General features: G+C 50.0%; 1 protein-coding gene and 1 long non-coding RNA gene across 2 annotated transcripts in view; one reads left to right on the plus strand and one right to left on the minus strand.

Moving 5' to 3' along the window:
- LOC142825354 (zinc finger protein RFP-like) overlaps window positions 1-19,815 on the minus strand; it is a 46,934-nt gene that overhangs the window by 14,837 nt on the left and 12,282 nt on the right. The gene's annotated exons all lie outside the window — the stretch shown is intronic.
- Window positions 960-19,748, plus strand: LOC142825355 (uncharacterized). Its single transcript, XR_016347264.1, has 3 exons — window positions 960-1,299; window positions 8,416-9,011; window positions 19,049-19,748. It is a non-coding gene; the product is annotated as an uncharacterized LOC142825355 (long non-coding RNA).

The raw sequence follows: 19,815 nt of genomic DNA on the forward strand, positions 1-19,815 counted from the left end.
CTGGCATGGCTTTCTTGGACCAGAGGCATTGCGAGGTTGTTATGCACGGGGGGGGGGCAAAAGCAAAATTTGTGCCCCGCCCCTGGTGACAGTGCCCCCAACCTGGCCCACTGCTGAGCCTGACCCTGGAGGAGCTTCTACTATGTCTTCCGCACACACGCGACTTTGGAGGGGGGCGCACGCCCTATCCCGCTGTCGAAGATGGAGGATGGTCAGCCTGGGGCGGAGGCGCCTATCTTCTTTCCAAGAAACGTTCATTGAGTTCAGGGTTAGGCCGGCGTAACGACAGAAACACGAACTTCTCCAAATTTGTGACTTTGGGTGCACTGAGCATGCGCACCTGAACTGAGCCTCATGATTTGCAACCCATGGACCAGGAGCAAAAGGCCCTGTCCCAAGGCAAAACACCAGCATCCCCTGAGTCCGTTATCCCCTGAGTCGTTATCAAGGAGGGAGCAAATTGTGAGTGTTTTGGACCACAATACCCAGGTTTATTAGATGATGAGCTTTCGTGGGCCAGACCCACTTCCTATTTGATCTGAGGAAGTGGATCTGGCCCACGAAAGCTCATCATCTAATAAACCATCTTGTTAGTCTTTAAAGAGCTACATAGTCCTGTATTTTGTTTCACTGAATTCCATGTATGCATGACAGAAACCGCAACGGTCGCAAAAAACAGAGAGTTTCACTTTCCGTCACTGCACAGGCTCTCCCAGGGCACTCTGGCTTTACAAAGCGCCCGATGTTCGTGGTGCGCTGCTAGTCGCTATTGTGAAAGGAAGGTATTGAAGCCTACCCAGAATACATCAAATGAGCACCAGTTTAATTGCAAGTGTAAAGGAAAGGCAGCATTGTGAGATACAGGAGATAAAAATAAAAACAAAATTTGATTGGATGACCAACAATAACCCCGCTTTTAAGGAAGTAAGTAACTCAGACAGCAGTATGCAACAAAGTGCCGATTACCCCAAATGGAGCAGACGAAAGTTTTTGTAAAAGCAGAATGAGACAACAAAAATCTAACGTCAGCAATTGTCAGGCGAGTGGAGAAGTACCAAAATACTGAAACAGGGTATATAAGGTTGGCTGAAACAGACCAAGAGTGGATCGGTTGCGAATCCAAAAAGCTAGGTCTGATCAACCAGGGCTCCCTCCCCGGCACTGAATCTCGCTGACGCACATAAGCTCCGAAAGGGGAACAAACACCAGTCGTAAGTTGCAACGAAAAATCAAAAGAAAAGAAAAACATAAAGAAAAGAATCTCTCTTGAATCTAAGCAATGCTTCTATCTTTCTTAACGTGAGTATTATATATTTGTTAACTCCATAAATTGTTTAAAAGTAAATCAGGAGGGTATATCTGTAGAAGTTATTATTTCTTGGTTTTTTTATCTGTACTGTTTTTCTACTTTTTCTTTGTATATTATATTGTCTTAAAAGAATCCAAAATAGTGAATTGATTTAAATAGAAAATTAATTATGAATAGAAAAATAAATAGAAATAGAAAAAATAAAAAAATATTTGTTTGACCCTAAAAAGAAGTATTCCTCTGTCTATAGTTTCAAATCCTTTAAAAAAACAGTCACGGTTACCGAAAGCTATGATCTGGACTGTGACCGAAACTACGTGAGGGGCTAGTCACTGTGTTACGGGGAGGGAGAGGAATATTGTCTGGTTTTGTTTTCTTTTGTTTTTAGTTTCCACTGTGGTGTCCAGCGCCGCCTCATTCCCCGACCTGCAAATGGAGCTGGAAATAATCCATAGAGCAGTTCGGCACCTTAATTCATGTTGCAAAACCTAAACACTCCCTGGAATTTCTGTGCTTGCAACCATAGCCCTTCTTCAGGAAAACCCTTCAGGTCCTAAACGCAAAAGTAGAAAAGGAAAAAAAGGAAAAGAGGAAAATAGTAAAGAATGAAGCAAAAAATTAAAAAAAGGAAAAAGTAAACAGTTATAAATGAATCTATGAAGGGAAAAAATAAAATCGAAAAAACGAAAATGAAAAGTAAAAAAGAAGTATGAAATTAAAATCTAAACGCTAAAAATCTAAAAGATAAAAAACTAAAAAGAAAAGTAAAAAAGTGAGAAAGTTAAAGAATAAAAAGTAAAATGTAGCAAAATGTCATAAATGAAATTAAACATTCTAAACAAGAAAATTAGAAAAAAGTACCTAGAGAAACATTAAAATGCAAAAGTAAAGGTAATAAGAAAAAAGTGATATTCTAAAAATACACAGTAGAAGAGTAGACGGTGAAATGTAAATAAAGGGGGGAAATAAAACTGAACAACTGAAAAAGCAGAAAGTAACAAAGAAAAATTAGAAAAGTAAAAAATTAACAATTAAAAATGCGAAGAATACAACGTACAAGAAAAAAACTTTTAAAAAGATTAAAAAATTCTACACCAAAAAAAGGGGGGGGAGGAGCCGTTTCCACGATCCGCGCAGTTACGGTCCAGCAGAAGGCCGTCCGCTCGGGGCGCACCAATGCGGGTCCGGACTCAGCTGCGCCCCGGCCGCTCCGTGTCTCCGGCCCCGGCTCCGCCTCCGTGGACTCGCCCCCTGCCTCGCCCGCTCCCACGCTGCGAACCAGAGCGCGCCACGTCCCCCGGCTGCGCTGCGCCCCCCCCCTCGTGTGTCCGTCCTCGGCACCGGCTTCGGGAGCAGAAGAGTAGCGAGATTCTCCTGCGCCGGGGGCCAAAAGCGAAATGCGCGCCCCGCCCCCCCCGCGACAGGGCTGGAGCCTGGCCCAGGGCTGAGCCCGACTCCGGAGGAGCAGAGGCGCTCGCACAACTCCGCTTTGGAGGGGCGGGGCAGGCGCACGCACTATCCCGCTGTCCAAGGTGGGAATGGTCGGCCGGGGAGGGGGGGGCTCCCATTTTAATCCCGAGAAACGCTCATTGGGTTCAGGGAAGGGCGGGGCCACGCACAGAACCGGCTCTGCTGGGAGATGACGCGCCCGCCCGGAAAGGGCGCCCAGACTCACCGGCCCCCGCAGCCTCGCCCGGGAACCTCGGACCGTCCCACGTGTGCGAATGCGCACTCGGCTGCGAGAGGGGCGAGTGCGGGGCTAGTCACCGTGTAATGAAGGGACGAGAGCGCGGGGCTAGTCACGGTGTAACGAAGCGACGAGAGTGCGAGGCTAGTCACGGTGTAACGAAGGGACGAGAGTGTGGGGCTAGTCACGGTGTAACGAAGGGACGAGAGTGCGGGGCTAGTCGCCGTGTTACCGAAGGGGCGAGGGCGCGGGGCTAGTCACGGTGTAACAAAGGGACGAGAGTGCGGGGCTAGTCGCCGTGTAACGAAGGGACGAGAGTGCGGGGCTAGTCACGGTGTAACGAAGGGACGAGAGCGCGGGGCTAGTCACGGTGTAACGAAGCGACGAGAGTGCGGGGCTGGTCGCCGCGTAACGAAGGGACAAGAGTGCGAAGCTAGTCGCCGCGTAACGAAGGGACGAGAGTGTGGGGCTACTCGCTGTGTTACCGAAGGGACGAGAGTGTGGGGCTAGTCACGGTGTAACGGAGGCACGAGAGTGCGGGGTTAGTCGCCGTGTTACCAAAGGGATGAGAGCGCGGGGCTAGTCGCCGTGTTACCAAAGGGATGAGAGCACGGGGCTAGTCGCCGTGTTACCGAAGGGACGAGAGCGCGGGGCTATTCCCTGTGCTACGAAAGGGGCGAGCGCGGGGCTATTCCCTGTGCTACGAAAGGGGTGAGTGCGGGGCTATTTGCTGTGTTTCCAAAGGGGCGAGTGCGGGGCTATTCCCTGTGCTACAGGCTGCGAGTGCGGGGCTAGTCGCTGTGTTACGCTGAGCTCTCTCGTGTGATTGTGGCCTTTGGAGGGCTAAGATCCAGTGTCTGTTCTGACCCGTGTACCTGCTGGTGGGTTCTCCCTGTGCGAACGGGTGTGAAAAGGTTTTTTTGTGCGACGGGCTGGGACAGGGCGCTTGCCCCACCCACTGGGCGCATGGGCTCGGTGTTGTAGGACCTCTGGGAGCGGGGCCCTGCCGTGTTGGGAGGTGGCAAGCAGAGGGGCGGGTCCCTGACGGGCACAAGGAGCCAGGGAGGTTGTGATGGAACGGGGGTGGGGCTGTCCACTAGTCGGACACGCACTGGTCGCTGTGCTTGGGCTGTGGGTGACCCCTACTGGCCTGTGTCTGTGAGCACTGCCCAGCGGGGGTCGCCCTGTGGGCCCTCATGTCAGGTAGACCATGGCCCAACCAGTTTTCACCTGACCAGGGAAGGGGTTTGAGCAAAGGAAGGGTGTGGCTTGGAGAGGGGGCAGTCAGAGGATGGGGAGGCAGGGGCGACACAAATTATCCAGTGTCGGGGGGTTCAGGTAACCCTTCCCCCCAGGGAACTAGCGCTGTCGACCTATACTCTTATCCCTGCATCCGTCCTATGATGCGCAGTATCTTGGAGCAGTAATAAACCCTCTCTATTCTACTGGCTGGCGGAGGCACACCTGGCTGCAGGGCCCGGTGGCTCCCCAGCGGGTTATCACAGCGCACAGCAGCCTGGGGCAAGCAGGGGAGGAGGAGAGGGCTCATCCTGTCCCGGCAGCTGGAAGGCGCGTAAGCTGCCCTCCCCCGCGAGCCCAGAGCGTGATGCAAAAGGTGCATGGACAGTCCCAGTTTATTTCCAACAAATGTTCATCGAGTGAAGGACCCGAACACGCAGGGAAATGCAGCAAACACAGAACTGGAGGAAGCAGACCCGCTTCTGTCAATACAGGAAGCAAAAGGCCGTGTCCCTGGCCAAAGCTTCCATAGGAAAAATTGTCTCTGTCGCCTGGCGCAGACTCTTCAGGCGGACACTCTTCTCCTATTGGCTGCCAGCGCTTGTTGGTGACTCTGGCGTTCACCGGGGAACGGGCCTCGTGCTCTTGGGAGCCTCTTCCATGCCCTGGGGAGGCCTCGCTGCTGAAGAGCGACAAGTCAGAGCCTCTGGCTCAGTGAGAGGAATTCCCGCCTTGGGCATTTAGCAGCTGTGGACCCGGGCTCCTTGCCTGCCTGGCCCCGGACGTTGCTTGCTAAGTGTTGCCCCTCATGCTGCCCTTCTCCCATCTCGTCCACCTCTATCGGCTCCTCTTCCCATTCGCCCATCTCCTCCATGTCCATCTTTTCCACAGCGCTGCTGTCAGGGCGAGGCAGTTGCGAGCACGCTGGGCATGTGGGGCTGAGCTGCCCGCTCAGGTGGGGCCCGGAAAGAACCAGGCGCCATTCAAGGGAACAGCTGGTGGCTTTCCTGCCACTAGGATGCCCCTCCGGCGGCGCTGTGCAGGCAGGGGGAGATTCTTCCCACTCCGTGCGCTGTGGGAGACTCAGCACCCCCTGCAGAAGTGGAGCAGCCAGAGAGCAGAAACACAGAGCGTTGGATGGGGGCCTCTCCGGGCGGGCTGAGAGCACGAGCAGGATGTCTTCTATTCCTTGGTTCCAGAGCAGAGCCGCTTCCACGGTGACTACCCGTAAAGTCATGACAGGGCTATGCAGCAACTCCAGCAGCAGCTCCTCCTGCGCCTGCATTTATACCTCCCGGGGCACGGCTCCGCCCCGGCCTGGGCCACGAACAGAAGTGGCTCTGCTAGGAGGCAGCCTGATTAAACGGCATCCGCAGCCTCGCTCACGAGCCTCGGATTTTCAAATCTGTGTGAAGGCGCTCTCGGCTGCGAGAAGGACATGTGCGGGGCTACTCGCCCTGTTAACGAAGGGACGAGAGCGCGGGGCTACTCGCCGTGTTAACGAAGGGACGAGAGTGCGGGGCTACTCGCCGTGTTAACGAAGGGACGAGAGTGCGGGGCTAGTCGCCATGTTAACGAAGGGACGAGAGCGCGGGGCTAGTCGCCGTGTAACGAAGGGACGAGAGCGCGGGGCTAGTCGCCGTGTTAAAGAAGGGACGAGAGCGCGGGCCTACTCACCCTGTTAATGAAGGGACGAGAGCGTGGGGCTACTCGCCGTGTTAACGAAGGGACGAGAGCACGGGCCTACTCGCCCTGTTAATGAAGGGATGAGAGCGCGGGGCTAGTCACGGTGTAACGAAGGGATGAGAGTGCGGGGCTAGTCGCCGTGTAATGAAGGGACGAGAGCGCGGGGCTAGTCTCCGTGTAACGAAGGGACGAGAGCACGGGGCTAGTCGCCGTGTTACCGAAGGGACGAGAGCACGGGGCTAGTCGCCGTGTTACCGAAGGAACGAGAGTGCAGGGCTAGTCACGGTGTAACGAAGGGACAAGAGTGCGGGGCTAGTCGCCATGTTACCGAAGGGACGAGAGTGCAGGGTTAGTCACGGTGTAACGAAGCGATGAGAGTATGGGGCTAGTCGCTGTTTAACGAAGGGACGAGTGTGCGGGGCTACTCGCCGTGGGGCTAGTTGCCGTGTTACCGAAGGGACGAGAGCACGGGGCTAGTCGCCGTGTTACCGAAGGAACGAGAGTGCAGGGCTAGTCACGGTGTAACGAAGGGACGAGAGTGCGGGGCTACTCGCTGTGTTAATGAAGGGACGAGAGTGCGGGGCTAGTCGCCGTGTTACTGAAGGGACGAGAGTGCGGGGCTAGTCACTGTTTAACGAAGGGACGAGAGCGCGGGGCTAGTCGCCGTGTAACGAAGGGACGAGAGCGCGGGGCTAGTCGCCGTGTTAACGAAGGGACGAGAGCGCGGGCCTACTCACCCTGTTAATGAAGGGACGAGAGCGCGGGGCTAGTCACGGTGTAACGAAGGGATGAGAGTGCGGGGCTAGTTGCCGTGTAACGAAGGGACGAGAGCGCGGGGCTAGTCTCCGTGTAACGAAGGGACGAGAGCACGGGGCTAGTCGCCGTGTTACCGAAGGGACGAGAGCACGGGGCTAGTCGCCGTGTTACCGAAGGAACGAGAGTGCAGGGCTAGTCACGGTGTAACGAAGGGACGAGAGTGCGGGGTTAGTCACGGTGTAACGAAGGGACGAGAGTGCGAGGCTAGTCACGGTGTAACGAAGGGACGAGAGTGCGGGGCTAGTCGCCATGTTACCGAAGGGACGAGAGTGCAAGGTTAGTCACGGTGTAACGAAGCGATGAGAGTATGGGGCTAGTCGCTGTTTAACGAAGGGACGAGTGTGCGGGGCTACTCGCCGTGGGGTTAGTTGCCGTGTTACCGAAGGGACGAGAGCGCGGGGCTAGTTGCAGTGTTACCGAAGGGACGAGAGCGTGGGGTAGTCGCCATGTAACGAAGGGACGAGAGTGCGGGGCTAGTTGCTGTGTTAATGAAGGGATGAGAGTGCGGAGCTAGTCGCCGTGTAACGAAGGGACGAGAGTGCGGGGCTACTCGCTGTGTTAATGAAGGGACGAGAGTGCGGGGCTAGTCGCTGTGTTAATGAAGGGATGAGAGTGCGGAGCTAGTCGCCGTGTAACGAAGGGACGAGAGTGCGGGGCTACTCGCTGTGTTACCGAAGGGACGAGAGCGCGAGGCTACTCAGAAGGCGTTATTGCATCTACACTGTCCTTTGCGTCTACACTCTCATGTCGACACTCTTTGTCGACAGAACTGGATGTAGTCTAGATGCTCTTTGTCGACAAACTTTGTCGACAGTATCTGTAGACAAAGTTTCTGTTGACAAAAGCCTGTAGTCTAGATGTACCCCCCAGTGAGCTGATGCAAGCAGAGGTCTGTTGGTCCGGATACACAGCTCCATAATTTAGAAAAAAGCTGCATCAGATCCATGTTCTCTCCTGAACAGGCCAAATACCCATCAAGTTTCTTTACAGTTTCATTTGTCTAAAATGACACAGTCTCTTCCCTTTTCTCATCCCAGTTTCATGCTTGTTCCACTTGGTCCTAACATTTGTCATCAAGGTCAGCTGCTATCAGCTCCATGTTCTCAAATATTTCACCTAAACACTTCTGACTGGCACACTGGAGTCCATCTAGCAGTGGCTTCAAGAGGGCATCTTTTTCTCTTTGCAGTTCTGAAATCATCTGATATAATGTAGGCAGCATCCATTGCATTAGGCTTAGTCCTCAAAAACGTCTTCCTGAAAAACAGATCCACACCTCAAAGCACATCGCTATAGCGCAAGAGAGCATCCACACTATTGCACGCCGTCCTGCATATAAAGCCCTCCAGGGACATGCTTAAAGGGCCCCCCCCCATCCGCTCCAGACAGCTGCTTCTCTGTTTCTGCTGCCTGCTTGCTAGCCTCTTTGGCAAATCAAAGAGTCAGCAGTGCCTGCGGTGTTTGCCCTTTGCTTTTTTGGTGCGTGGAAAGGCCTGGCCCAGGTTGCTGTTGCCCTTTCGCCCTCACTTGTGCCTGGTCGGTGGAGGCAGTCATGGACTAACAGTGGCTGTTCTTGCAGAGTGGAGGGGCCCGTAGTGGGTGGTGGCCACGTCCCGGTGGTAGAACATAAGCCCGCTCTCATTCTCTGTTTTTTGTGTTTCTTTCTCTCCTTCTACAGGTTGTCCAGGCCATCAGCTCCCTGCTGCTGCACAGAGTCATCCAGCTCAAGATCCTAGATGCCACCATGGGAGGCTTTTCTGAGCTGGGGTTCCTCAACTGCACATGAGCCATTGATGGTACTCCATGCCCATCCATGCACCGGAACATTGTGCGGCCGTTTGTCAACGGAAAGGGCTACTTCTCGATAATCCTGCAGTCCCTGGTGGACCACTGGGGCCATTTCATCGACATTTATGTGGCATGGTCTTGCAGGCATCATGACGCCCGAGTGTTTCCGAACTCCAGCCTGTGTACCCAGTTGGAACCCGGCTCCTTTTTCCTCTGATGGGAATTTCCGGTGGTCAACCAGAGTATTCCAGTGTGCATAGCTGGGAACGCTGCACACCCACTAATGCCCTGGCTATTGTGCCTTACACTGCCCAGCTGGATCACACCAAGAACATTTTCAATGGTCGCCTGAACAGAGCTCGCCTGCAAGTGGAGAGCGCCTTTGGGTGTCCGAAAGGGCGGTTCTGCCCTCTCCTCACACACATGGACATTGAGGAACAGAATATCCCGGATGTGGTGGGAGCCAGCTGTGTACTCCCCAACCTGGTAAAGTACAAGGGGGAGACTTTCCTCCTGGGGTGGGTGGCAGAGGCAGCCTGCGAGGGCCGTGGCTCGGAGCATCCCTTGACAGCTGTGACACAACAGTCCCCACAGGCCGGGGGTGCACACGCAGAAAGCCCTGAGGGAGATGTTCTCGAAGGAACCATTGTAAATCTCCCCAGGGCCTCCACTCTTCCTTCTCTCTCTATTCCCCCTCTCGCTCCCTCCCTTTTCCCCTCCCCGACCTCCCAGTAAATACACCTGCTTGATTTTCAAATCAAATGCCTTTTTTTTTAACGGACATGAAGGTTGGCCGGTGACGGGGGGATCATAACGGTGAGGAGTGCTGGCCTGGCTTGCTGAGCCCCGTCAGGGGCAGGGTCATAGTCAGGGTTGGTCTGCTCTGGGGACCCCATTGGGGTGGGCATGATGTGCAGCTGGAACAGTGCCGGGGGTGGCAGGAGGAGGGGCCATAGGATGTCCCATAGTCATGACTAGGGGATCAGCCATGGCCATGGGGAAGGGAAGAAGCCGAGGCCTGGCCGGGTGAGGGAGGAAAGGCATGGCTGGGTGGTCAGATGGATGTGCCATCAGTATAGGAGGGTAGTCATGGGGGTGTAAGGTGGTAGCAGTGGCAGCTGGCACCTGTTCCCTGTGCAAGACAGGATGCTACAGAGGGTGTCGCAGCCCAACATGAGGTCACCCCAGGCCTGCTGCCGCCACTCCAGTTTGGCATCCAGGTGGTGCAACAGGGTGGTGTGGATGTCCTGCATCACCCCGAGTGCTGGTGCATCAGCTGCTCTCCAGGCCTGGCTAGGGTTACCAGTAGCTTCAGAGAAAATACCAGACACACTTGATCAGGGGTGGGGGGGTATGAAGGGACCAGCCAGGAGGGGAGCGGGACTGGCCGGGAAGAGGGGGGGCAGGAAACAGGGCTGGTGGGGGGAGAGGGGGAGGAGGCAGCGGGGCTGGTTGGAGGAGATGGGGAGGTGTTGGGGGCTGCAGGGCTGGCCAGGGGAGATAGGGGGTGGGTGTCTGGAGCAGCAGGGCTGGCTGGTAGGGGGTTAGGAGGAGCGGGACTGGCCAAGTGGGGGGGAATGGCCAGTGGGGAGCGGGACTGACCCAGGCACATGCAGATCCTAGGGCACTGCCCTTCCAGTGCATGGGCTGGCGGAGCACAAGCGAGTCTGGCTACAGCTCCACAACGCGCTTGAACTGCACTCAGGAGCATGGACAGGGCTTCTCCTCCTCCCCGAGGCATCACTCCTACATCAGATGCAACCAGAGGCTCCCAGCGCCGATCGCCAGAAAATACTGACATTGCACATGTCCGGTAGTTTCTGAATTTTTTTTACCCAACAGAAGGCCCAAAAACAAGACTGTCCGGTTGAATACCGGACACCTGGCAACTGTGGAAGAAAACAGGCCTTCACTCTGCGTTTGTGAGCAGCAAGTAGTCAGAGAGAGTTTATTCGAGCAATATTGCAAGGGAAGAAGCTACTGCTAGGCAGATCGTCGAATACAATATATACTGTCCATTAAATATAATAACATTAAACAATTAGCGGCGAGGAGTCCTGTGGCACCTTATAGACTAACTGAAGTGTAGGAGCATAAGCTTGCATGCATGCATCTGACAAAGTGGGACTTTGCCCACGAAAGCTTATGCTCCTACACTTCAGTTAGTCTATAAGGTGCCACAGGACTCCTCACCGCTTTTGCAGATTTAGACTTAACACGGCTACCCCTCTGATATTAAACAATTAGTCTCCTTCCCATTACAAACACCAATGGTTAACAGTTATTTAGTTCCACCCAGATGCTCCTTATCTCAAGGTCCCTGCCAGAGTCAGCATTCTATCCTTATCTCCGTATGGAGGCGAGAGGCAAAGGCAGCGTCTAATTACAGATCTTGCGTTGTCAGGCCATAGACTTAGCCTGACTCTTGCTCTCTTGTTAACAAGACGAAGATGGCTGCACACAAATTCCCTTTTCCCTGCCTCCACACAGCCCTAGACCCGGCTCATGTGCGGCTTCCCCCGGACTTGGGCTGGTGGCTGTAGCGGTTTGGCTTGACCTTCCATCCCAGCTGGTTTGGCTGTGGACAATACACCAGACAGAGGGGCGTTTAGTACTCCCCACACTGCACACACATTCCCTGTGGCTGTGCCCTCCTCTCTGAATAGTGACCACAGCAGTACACAGCCCGCAGGAGGGGGATGTCCCAAGTGCAAGGCCATGTGTGGCCGGCCCAGCATGCCCTGTGTCTCAGGGCCCACGAGGAGGCCAGAGGACACCACAGCCACACACCACAGCCAGAAGTGAACGGCCACAGTGGATCCCCTCTTCGGTGGCAAAGGAGCCGTGAGCAGCCTTCCCCTCCCTGGGGTCTGCACACACAGCTGTGGCTCGCTGGGCTACCAAGTGAGAGCAGCTGCATGGCTCTGTGCTGTGTGCCCCACCAAGGATGTTGTGGAGCTCTTTGTCGTATGGGCAGGCATGTGGTCCTGCCCCGAGCACCCCCTCCGCTCCATCGCTCCTGCACTGTGTGCTCCGTGTCATACAGTACACACTGCATAGCCTGCAGCCATTGCAGTCACCACACCGATGAGCCAGTCTGCACTTCTAGAGCACTGCTAGCATTCAGCATCTTCCATTTCATGAACCCTGCTACAGGCCAGTTCGATGTGCTGCAGGCTCTTCAGTATGAAGTTGCACAGGTTTTGAAGAGTCTACGTGTATAATCAGTTTGCATTCTTACAGTTTAAACTCTGCTCACATCTCTAATCTGTGTCCATTGGCACACTTGTGGAAGGGGTCCCATTTAATCAGACCCCTGTCCCATCCATGTCAACAACCGGCTACTCAGAAACAATTATTTGATGAAGACGGTCATTGACAAATCCTTCTAACAGGCATTTTGAGAGAGAGATATCAGTCACCTGTGAGGTGCTGAAGCATCATTCTATGCCAAACTATGGTTTTTGTATGATTGTCCAAAGGTTTAATATACATTTCCCCTCTCTCCGAGAAGTCCTCTTACCATGTCGTTCCTGGAAATTCTATCAGAGGTGTGGCCGTCTTGTTCTCAATCTGCATGAAATACAAGTCCTGTGACACTTGCAGAATCACAGATTTATTGGAGCCTGATCTTTCGTTTCAAAACACCAACTTACGATCATCTGTCAAACTGGATCTTTGCTCAGTAAAACTTATGCTCTGCTAAATATGGGAATCGCCAAGATGCCTACTGCTCCAGTACTCTGCCTCAGAGATGCACCAATGGGAGCCTGCTGGTTGCTGTGCCAGGTCTGGGAGGTAAAAGGGGGTGGAGCTGCTTGTCAGGGTGTCCCTCCTCAACACACTACTTTTCCCTAGCACCACACAGCGAGAAGTGGATGGGGGGAGATTAGGAATGACAGTCGCTGGCACTCCGTGGTAATTGGTGCTCCAGGAAGTAGCTGGCATTGTGGCCTGATATAAAATTGTGTACATTCTAATTAACCACCTTTAGAGCTGATCAGGATCGGCACAGTATTCAGAGAGACTCATATTGGGAAACTGATGTGCACATGGTTGCAACATGCACAATATAGAAACTCTTGTTTATAGATACAATCTATTATTAGGGTTAGCACAGTCACCACCACTTAAATTTCAGAAGACAGGGAATCCACATCCATATTTCCTTACCATATACGTATATTATGTCTATATTAGGTGTTAGCCAAACATCTCTCTCATTATCTTAACTTTCCCCATCACAAGGGGCCATCGTTATGGTCCTTCAAGGACTACCTATTCTCCTCACTATTGCACCTGGGCTGGGGTCCGACTTTCATACCAAGTGCCAATGTCGAGAACATGTTTTATGCATATTCAGTAGGAGATGATTCTAATGATGAACTGTTATTTTCCTACCGTCATTGTATAATTGCTCTTAACTTATTATCATATATGTCAATTGCGTAACAAGGGTCTTTGTGTGTCTCTATTGCAACATGTGTCCGGATTATTCAACTCATCTTGAACCAATTCGTTTTGACTTATATTTACAAATACATCTACTGCATCTGAGGGCATTTTCCCTACTATCCTATTAGGGTGAAAATTCCAGATCTAAGTTCCCGTGGTTCAGTCATGGGAAACCATGTAGGTAAGACCATGTCTCAACCACAGATGCCTGCTAACCTCTGCTTCTGCAGAGGTTGCCTATGTCCTGTGGGATAGAGGCTGTACCATCTTGTTATACTGTATAGCAGGATCTACTGCACTGCAGAGGAACCCGACCGCACCACCTAGCCTAGGGCTGGTTTGAGCTACATCCATGCTGCTCCTACACCTGATGGCATCTGGAATGCCATGCAGCACAGTCCGTGCATGGCAACAACTGGGTTGTGGTTGGCTGAGGGGGTAGGGGAGGCAAGCAACATATGCACACAGACTCCTATATATCAACATGTCCATATCTCGGAGAGGGCATGGACTTGTATCAAGGTGGGTTAATGCCTAAGCCCTCCCGCAAAGAATTGATTGCTATCGTGTTAGTATTAGCAGCCTTCTCAAACTTGGGCAGACGTAAGGCCTTGTGTATTACACCTGAATCCAGACATCAGTCAAGCTAACACAAAGCGCCGACAGGAATGCTGAGAACAGTTTTTACAAGATTTCTTGAATTACAGCTTTTGAATATTACCAAATTAATCGCCATTAACACATATTATTAACATCATAGGAAAGTAACTTGATAGGCTACAGCATGTCCTTTCAGCCACTGTGAAAACTACTGAGGGGGGTCTCCAAAAACTGTGATTGCCTGAAAACACCACTCCTGCAACTATCATTGATCACTAATGGGCAAACGTGGCCAGTGCAGGTCGTGGCTCACTGCTTGTAGAGTAGGGGCAGCACCTGGTGCCATGGCTCTACAGGACATCTGATTTGAAGAGTGGTGCCGTGCCCAGGAAGAAGTAAGACTTCCTTAACACCACTGGTGAAGCACCAGAAACATGACAGAGGGCTGCAGTGAGCATGGTGAGGCCTCAGAGAAAGGGCAGAGGAGGGGCAAGGCCTCCAAGAAGGGCTGGGATGAAGAGGGTCATGGGTATTTCAGTTTCAGAAACAGCTGACATTGCACATACATTGGGAAAGTGATCTTGTGGGTGCAAAGGTCGGAGAGCAATCTTATAAGTAGTGTGCTGAGAGAGAACACCCACATTTAAAAATATATTTACAGAAGGGAGAAGAAAATACCTCTTTGAAGCCTCAGTCTGAACCAGACCTAACAAATTTCCATTCACTGCTGCTGATGGGAGAAAGTCCTAGAGGAGGCAGGACATTCCTATGGGGAACAGTTATTTAGTCTGCAGTGCAAGAAACTGCTACCTCCTCAAAGCCTCAGACCAATTCAGTTGTAGCAAATTCTTGGAGTTCATACCAACAATGACATTTGCTCTTTGGGAGGACTTTTACACAGCCTTTACCTGTCTCTGAAAGCATTCGTAAGTGCACTTGTCTTATTTGTTTAGAGCAGTGTGTCTCAAACAGTGGTAAGAGTTCCCTTGGGGTACTTGAAACACATCGGGGAGGAGAGGTGGAGGATTTCAGCACAACTGAAATTTTGAGAACTTGAATTTGTGTTTTCAATTTTACAGCATTTTATCATTTTTGTCATTTTTACATGAAATAATGTCATCTCCTGACCAGCTATGATTAAGATGTTTACCAAGGCTGTGTCTAGATTGCATCCCTTTTCCGTAAAAGGGATGCAAATTAGACACATCGCAATTGCAAATGAAGCGGGGATTTAAATCCCCCCCGCTTCATTTGCATAAACATGGCTGCCGCTTCTTTCCGGCTCAGAACTTTGCCGGAAAAAAGCGCCAGTCTAGACGCGGATCTTTCGGAAAATAAAGCCTTTTCCGAAAGATCCCTTAAATAAGGGATCTTTCGTAAAAGGCTTTATTTTCCGAAAGATCCGCGTCTAGACTGGCGCTTTTTTATTTAAGGGATCTTTCGGAAAAGGTTTTATTTTCTGAAGGATCCACGTCTAGACTGGCACTTTTTTCCGGCAAAGCTCCGAGCTGGAAAAAAGCAGCAGCCATTTTTATGCAAATGAAGCGGGGGGGATTTAAATCCCCGCTTCATTTGCAATTGCGATGTGTCTAATTTGCATCCCTTTTATGGAAAAGGGATGCAGTCTAGACACAGCCCAAATGTTTTGGAATTGTAGAAAAAAATGTGCGTCTGAAAACTGTAGAAACAAGGTTTAGAGTAACCATTTGTAAACTACTGTTGTTGTTTGGTGTTTGCTGAACACTTTCAGCAAAGATGAAATTGATACACCAGGAGGAGTTTCTTATAGTAGCAATTTCTAATTTCTGAAAATCAGAAACTGCCCTGAGGAGCACAATCCTACATGCAGCAGTTCCCAACTTTTGTGTGTCAAAAATTGCTCCCTATAGAATTGTGCTGCCGCTAGCAGCTGTTTCCTGCAGTAGCACTTCCTTACAATTGTGCCAATAAGAAAGTGCTACCTTAGCACATTCCTATAAGGTAGGAACTTTTGATATTACACGGCCCTGACATTTACTTTCCATTCAATTCTTAATGACCAGCCACACCCTCAGGTTCTATTTATGTTCTCTCTACGGGTGTGTCTAGACTACAAGTTTTTTTGGAAAAAAGTACCCTTCGAAAAAACTTCCCCTGAGTCTAGACTGCTGCCACATTCTTTTAAAAGTAAATCAAAAGAATTTTGTTGACAGTTTTTTTGACCATGGAAAACCTCGTTTTACAAGGAAGAATGCCTTTTTTCAAAAGTGCTCTTTTGAAAAAAGGTGCTATGTAATGCAAGCTGTGCTTTTTTGAAAGAGAGCATCCAGACTGCCTGGGTGCTCTCTTTCAAAAAAGCAGCTTGCTTTTTCTAAAGTACTGGTTGTAGCCCAGATGCTCTTTTTCGAAAGAGGCTTTTTCAAAAGTATTTTTCGAAAAAGCCTCTTTTGAAAGACGCAGTCTAGACCTAGCCTACAAGTTGTGTTTATCAGCACAGCTGAAATTTCTCAGGTCAGGGGGCCTTGTTAAAGTTGTTTTTGAGCAGTGTTCTTCTGGCATCAAGATTAAGAATAAGGACATTTGCTTTGCTCCCATCTTAACCTGCAAACCTTCCTGCTCTAGAAGTCTCTGCAGTTCCTAGTGTGAGAATCTGAAGATAAGGTGCGATTGTCGTGACTTGCAGTTGGGAATACAGGTTCTTCCCCATCCCCTCTGCAATGCTTCATCTCTGCTGCTCTGGCTTATAAAAAGGCTTGGTGGAAGGCACTTTATATGTTTTATAACTTTGTGTAATATATGTTCTAAGCTTTTAGTCTTTTCATAATTTTCACTGTTATTGGGAAATTATGGGGGGAAGCCTGATCATTTTTTAATGTCAGACGAAGTGGAGATGCAAAGAGTTCAAGATTTAAAGCTGTTAAAACACAAATAAAGAGATAAAGTGAGTGAGGTAATAGCTGTCAGGGACTCTAACCCAGACAGCTCGGTTCGTTGTCTGACCGCAAAGAGACAGGCAACACCAGCAAAGTCCAATCACAAGCTCTTTATTGAAGAGTGCACACAACAATAGAGAGCGGCCCGTCTCCCAAGAGAACCAGCCCCGATTTTAGTAACAGGTAGGCTTATAAAGACAGTTCCGTCGCGTCATAAGCTCTTCACCCAAGCCACTTACCCCCCTTTCTAGAAACTTTTAATATCTTTGCATATCTTAGCCAACTATATTCATTGTGGCCAAAAGCGCTTCATAATGCATCAGTAACTTTCTTATCAATCACAAAAGGCAGGTACCAGGAACAAGGAGACAAAAGAGTCGGGTACAAACAAAGGGCAAAAATAGGGAGGTAAGATTAGCGAAGAGGAACAAAAACAGGGAGTTACTGACCAGTTCCCAGAGCAAACCATTCTACTTACAGTAGGTACAAATATATAATTTATCACTATCTTATTTTATAACCTAAGCCAGCATGGAGGGTGCGCCTCTGATTGAACCACATTCCTGGTTCTGGTCAAGAATACCCAGAGGCCTACGTAATTAGCCTTTGTTAATTTTCCTTAGCATAACGTTGACCAGGCCTTGTTTTCCTGGTCCCAACATAGCTTTTTTGGAACAGCTTTGGTTGGTGAGACATTAGCTCTTTTGAGCTTCACAGACCTAGAGAAGAGCTCAAAGGAATTCTAAAGTTTGTCTCTGTCACCAAACATTTTTTATCCAATTAAAGATAATACTTCTCTCCCCTTGTGGCTCTCATCTAGGCACCGATATGACTACAACAAAACAGCAAAACCCACTATATCTCATGTCAAGATATGCAAAATAAATATCCTAATACCAGACATGATTTGTTGACTTAACTATTCACTCACTCCTCCATTTGTAACAAGCCCAGTTCAGAAATTGATATAATTGAATTTTAACTCTAACAAGTTCTCGAGCAGCATTTTTCTTGCTTTCCCTAGCTGTAAATAATGTAATTATTACCAATGGAAATAGTTCAGGATTTTTGTGTCCTGGGAAATCAGCTAATGTCTAAGGGTACGGCTACACTGCTTTTTTGTTTTGGGAGGAGTATGCAAATAGTGCTCCGCATTTGCATAATTCTTCTGTTGTTGTTTTTTTCTAAAGACCCCTTATTTTGAAAGACCCCTTATTCCTCATAAAATAAGGTTTATAGGGTCTTTTGAAATAGGTTCTTTTCCAAAATTTGGTCCCATGTAGGCGAGGCCAAATGCCAGAAAAAAGGGGGGAGGGAAAGAAGCACGGTGCTGGGGGAATGTGGTGCTGGAAACTGCTCGTGGGCGAGTTTCCCCGCCGCTCCACTGGCCAGATTTCAGGGCCAAATCAGTCATGGGGTTTTAGATGGTTTGATTTTTTGGGGGGGGTTGCCTCTCATATGGCCTGCAACTGATTTTTCTGTAGGTCAGTGGCTCTCGACCCAAAAAAGTTTCCCTGCCCCGATATAAGCAATTTGCAAAACATAAAACCAAACCACCCTAGGCTACGTCTAGACTAGCATGATTTTCCAGAAATGCTTTTAACGGAAAGTTTTCCGTTAAAAGCATTTTCGGAACAGAGCGTCTAGATTGGCACAGACACTTTTCTGCAAAAGCACTTTTTGTGGAAAAGTGTCCGTGCCAATCTAGACGCACTTTTCCGCAATAAAGCCCTGATCGCCATTTTCGCGATCAGGGCTTTTTTGCAGAAAACAAATCTGAGCTGTCTACACTGGCCCTTTTGCACAAAAGTTTTGCGCAAAAGGACTTTTGCCCGAACGGGAGCAGCATAGTATTTCCGCAAGAACACTGACAATCTTACATGAGATCGTCAGTGCTTTTGCGGAAATTCAAGCGGCCAGTGTAGACAGCTGGCAAGTTTTTCTGGAAAAGTGGCTGATTTTCCGGAAAAACTGGTCAGTCTAGACACATCTCTAGAGTTTTCCAGAAGAAGCATCTTCTTCATCAACAGCTGTTGTTTCACACACACGCAGAAGTATACATGCATATGTATAAATGTGTCTGTGAAAAATACTGGTGCCCTATGATAACTCAGGTGGTTAACCATAGATTTCCATAGGACAGCTACTTTTTACTTCTGGATACTTGAGTACAATTAAGATGCGATACTTTTGTACTTTTACTCAGGTAGTTTTCCACAAGGATACTTTGACTTTTATTTTATTTTTTTCAAATTAGCAGTATTTTTACTCAAGTAACCTTTTGGGGTACTTTTTCCACCACCATATCCAGGCAGAGTGTCTGTCATGGGCTCGTGACAGGTGTCTGGGGAGCCTGGCATTGTGATGAGTCTTCTCTTTGTCTTCTTAACTTTTCTGTCTTTCTTAACTACAGTGCACAAACAGCTGAAAACAGGCAGCTTTTTTTTTTCAAACAGCACAACTCCCACATTCTACTACTACTATAACTATTTATCTGACACAGCTAGAAAAACTATTTATGTAGAAACTAACAGCTAAATTCCTATCTCTCACTAGAAAAAGCCCCTGAGGAGAAGAACTCACTGTGTCTGAGACCGAGGGCGGTGAAGAAGGACCTGGCAGGAGGCAGACCGTGAGCGTGAGGAAAAGGGCACAAAAGACACGAGGCACCCACTGTACAGTCCGGCTGACTACTGCTAATGAAAACTCCCATCTGAGATGCTGGGATGACCCGACTTCTCAGTGGTGCACCCACAGTGACATCACTATTAGAACATTTATTAAAAGGAATATTTCAAATAAGGTTCTGGGTGCACAGCTGACAAAGGAAGGCTCCGTACATCTGTGGTCATGCCTCAGTTATGGGAAGTTGCTAGTATCAGTTTAAACAGTTTGCAAGATACACAGTATCAGTAACCAGCATTACCCCAGACTGAGATATGAGAGGGGCCTGGATTCCTCATACAATTCCCCTCTGATGAGCGCCTCCCACTGGCTAGTTTAGGCAGCTCTCTGCCTGGCCTGGTGGCTTGTCCCATTCCCAGACACTCACATCCCCTCGTAATTCAGGCTTGGGGGCTCACAGCGTCATGCCAGGGATTTTCTGAGCAGTTACAATTCCAGGCAGCGCCGTTCAGCATTGCAATACCCCAGCCCCTGCCTGGAGCTCGCTCCTTGTCTCCAGCTCTGCAGGAGAGAGCAAAGTTCCCAGCAGGCAGAAGCTTCAGGAGCCAAGACTGGCTGCTTTCCTGAGCCCAGCTGGCCCCCAGAACCCTCAAGGCAGGGGGTGGAAGAGTGAGGGGCAGAGCTGTCGGGTTGGTCGT

This window comes from Pelodiscus sinensis, chromosome 19 (assembly GCF_052426305.1).
Source record: "Pelodiscus sinensis isolate ZL-2025 chromosome 19, ASM5242630v1, whole genome shotgun sequence".
Lineage (NCBI taxonomy): Eukaryota > Metazoa > Chordata > Testudines > Trionychidae > Pelodiscus > Pelodiscus sinensis.